Here is a 3,760-nt window from a genome sequence, read left to right as displayed (position 1 = left end):
GGACTCAATCCCAAGACCCTCGTATCATGACCTGAGCCTAAGGCAGATGATTAACCTACTAAGCGACCCAGTCATCTCACATATTTCACAGTTTTATCATAATTTATATTAATATAGATTTATATTAACTCTTCTTGATATTTGAGATATACCTTTGCTTGAGACACACATCTTCCTTCAATTGTAGGGCATTCTCAAACACTGACTTTTTCTATGTTGCTTTTTTGTCAATTCCTAGGTCCTCTTTTTTTAAGTCTTATGAGATATTTTTGGAGCTTCTTCATTTATCTTTCTTGCTTTTATTTGTTTGTTTGTTTTTACTTGGCTGGTCTTTTAGTTAAAAGTATTGCTCCCAGGGGCTCCCGGGTGGCTCAATGGGTTAAATGTCTGTCTTCAGTTCTGGTCATGAACTCAGCGTCCTGGGATCAAGCCCCGCATTGGAGCAGGGAGCCTGCTTCTCCTTCTCTCTCTGCCTTCCTCACTGTCTACTTGTGATCTCTCTCTCTCTCTCTCTCTCTCTTTCTCTCTGTCAAATAAATAAATATTAAAAAAAAGTATTGCTCCCAGCTATCTATTAGAATTAAGAAACTCCTTAGCTGTTCAGTATAGAATCTATATTGCTTGCTTCAATTAAATGAGCACATTTTAATTCCAAGATTTACAATAGATTTATTTTGAGATTTATATGGTTTTGCTTAAACTTCCTCTTAAAAACATATCTGGATTTTTCCTTTTGTAAATGAAAATTCTTTTTAACCATCTAAGTGTATTTTTTATAAAGATTTTGTTACACATGATGTGACTGGAAATTATGTTTCATTCCAGTGATCTTATATTTAGATTGTTGACTGTTTGGTAGCCTAAGATTTCTTTATATATTTTAGAATAATAGTGTTCGGTTTGTGGATTCATTTTGAAGTACGTGTGTGTGTGTGTGTGTGTATGTGTATCTGTGTGGTGAAAGTTTTTCTCTGCCCTTGTTCCTCTGTGTATATGATTTTGCAATTTCCTTTTCTTGGTTTTTCAATTACATTCTAGCACAAGAGGTATATGTTCTTTTCTCACTGAGAGTTGTAAAGCAATAAGGAAAACTTGCTCAGGTCTTTATTTACAATTATCTCTGTACTTCCACTTCTTTAGAGGTTTGGTTTAAAGCCAAAGCCCAACTTCAAGTTGAACATCTCTCTTGTGGCATATGTGTGTGTGTGTGTGCATGCACATGTGTGTGTTCTTTTTTCCATAATGCAATTAAGATTTTATTTTTTTTTATTTTTTTTTTTTATTTTTAAAGATTTTATTTATTTATTTGACAGAGAGAGATTACAAGTAGGCAGAGAGGCAGGCAGAGAGAGAGGAGGAAGCAGGCTCCCTGCTGAGCAGAGAGCCTGATGCGGGACTCGATCCCAGGACCCTGAGATCATGACCTGAGCTGAAGGCAGCGGCTTAACCCACTGAGCCACCCAGGCGCCCCGCAATTAAGATTTTAGATGAAATATAGTCACTCTTTATAAATGGTGAAGGTATTTTAATGATTCAAATGTAATCTAATGTAAGTACTCTTTTCCTTGAAGATGTTGACCTCCCAGTTTCTTCTTGAAGTGTCTTCTCCTTCCTTTATTAACACCTCAGATCATCAGTTGTCTTTTTTGCACATTTTTATAACACTTAGTGCATTTGCTAGGGTATTTATTCCAGTTTGGCAATAACAAAAATGATATTTTCAGTGGAAAATGCTATATATTTTTCCATTGTCCTATCCTAAGCAAAGTCCAGGAGACTTTGGAACTAGGCTCATGACTGGAAGATAGTCAGGATGTCTTGAGTTTGTTTGTGGGAAGAAGAGAGAACCAAGCACAGGAAACTGTATATTGGGTAAAGTGACTTAGAGAAGCAAAAATATACCAGTCACCATAAATGTAAAATTTGGAGCAGGTGGGAAAGAGTGGAGCAGTAAGGACAAATTTCAATTGGTCATATTGGAAGTTTTACACCATGGAAATTGGCAAAGAGGACTACTTCAAATAATAATTAATATATTAGTTAATATATATTAATTTTGGTCATATAGTTCACTTTTTTCAATAATTCCATGATAGTAAAAAGAGAGTAAAAAAATAAATTAAAAAAAAATAGTGACAGGGAAGAAAGATGGTGCAGGAGTAGCAGACCGAAATGACATCAGGTCATAGGAGTTCAGCTAGATAGTTATCAAACCATTCCAAATACCTACAAACTCAACAGAGGATCAAAGAGAAGAAGAGCAGCAATTCTAGGAACAGAAAATTGACCACTTTCTGAAAGGTAGGACATGTGGAGAAGTGAATCCAAGGCGATGGGAAGATAGACCATGTGGGAGGGCCAGCTCCTGGCAAGTATCAGAGCAGTGGACCACAAAATCAGAACTTTTAGAAGTCTGCTCCACTGAGGGATATCGCTCCAGAGGCTAAGCAGGGGTGGAACACTTGCAGGGACAGTGTGGTCTCAGGACCTGCAGGATCATTGAAAGATTGGCGTGTCTGATTGTGGGAGAGCACCCAGGTATCAGAGAGGGGAAGCCAACTATAGAGACAGAGCCAAGGAGTGAGGTCTCAGCTTGGGGTTACCTTAAACTGTGATTACAGCACAGTTGAGCCACAGCTCTTGGAAAAGGGGACCCACAAGTGGCAGATCCAGGGAGATTCCCTTTCCTCCTATGGAAGCAGTAATCTGCTGGGTTTCAAGACTCCAGACAGGGCTGTGCATCAGACAGAAATGCTCACTCACAGGCTGGGTGAGCCCAAAGCATGGCTGGAGAACAGGGAGATGGAAGCGATCGACTCCTTTTCTCTGAGGGCACACTGAAGAGTGGGGCCCTGAGCTCCTAACTCTTCCAGACTGGAGATTGGGGACCACCATTTTCATTCATGCCCTCCAAAGCTCTACAGAAAGTGTTCAGGGAACAAAAACTCCTGAGAGTGAACTCAAGCAGATTTCTTATCCTGGCCCCTGGTAAATGGTGCAATTCCACCATGGGCAAAGACATTTGAGAATCAATACAATTGTCCCCTCCTCCAGAAGATCAGCAAGAACATCCAACCAAGACCAAGCTCACCGCTCAAGGAGAACAGTGGAACTCCAGAGGTAGTGGAAAGTAATGCGTGGAATTCATGGTTTTCTCCCCATGATCCTTTAGTCTTGTAAAGTTAAATTGATTTTTATTTTATTTTATTTTATTCTTATTCTAATTTTTTTAACTTTTCCTCTTTCCTCTTTTAATGTTTTTAACTAGTTTATCTTAACAATACCTTTCTTGAAAAAAAAATCTTTTAAACCTTTATTATCATAGTCATATTTTATCCTTCTTTGCATTTAGCCTTATTTTTTTTATACATGTAGGTTTTTTCTGTCCCTAAAAAAATTTGGGATATAATTTCTTCTAATTGATCAAGATATACCCTAAATCTAACACAGGTTTTTATTCTAGTCTCCAGTCTGAGCACATTCTCTACCCCCTTTTCTTTCTTCTTTCTTTTTCCAACCAACTTATCTTATCAATTCTTTTTTTTTAGAATTTTTTTTAAATTTTTATCTTTACAGGCATATTCCATCCCTTCAGTATGTTTATCCTTATTTTTGTATATATGTAAGTTTTCCTTTCTTTATTTTTTTTTCAATTTATTTATTTTCAGAAAAACAGTATTCATTATTTTTTCACCACACCCAGTGCTCCATGCAAGCCATGCCCTCTATAATACCCACCACCTGGTACCCCAACCTCCCA

This window comes from Neovison vison, chromosome 11, assembly GCF_020171115.1.
Source record: "Neovison vison isolate M4711 chromosome 11, ASM_NN_V1, whole genome shotgun sequence".
NCBI lineage: Eukaryota > Metazoa > Chordata > Mammalia > Carnivora > Mustelidae > Neogale > Neogale vison.
The sequence above is the reverse complement of the archived record's forward strand: the minus strand, read 5'-3'. Positions refer to the sequence as shown.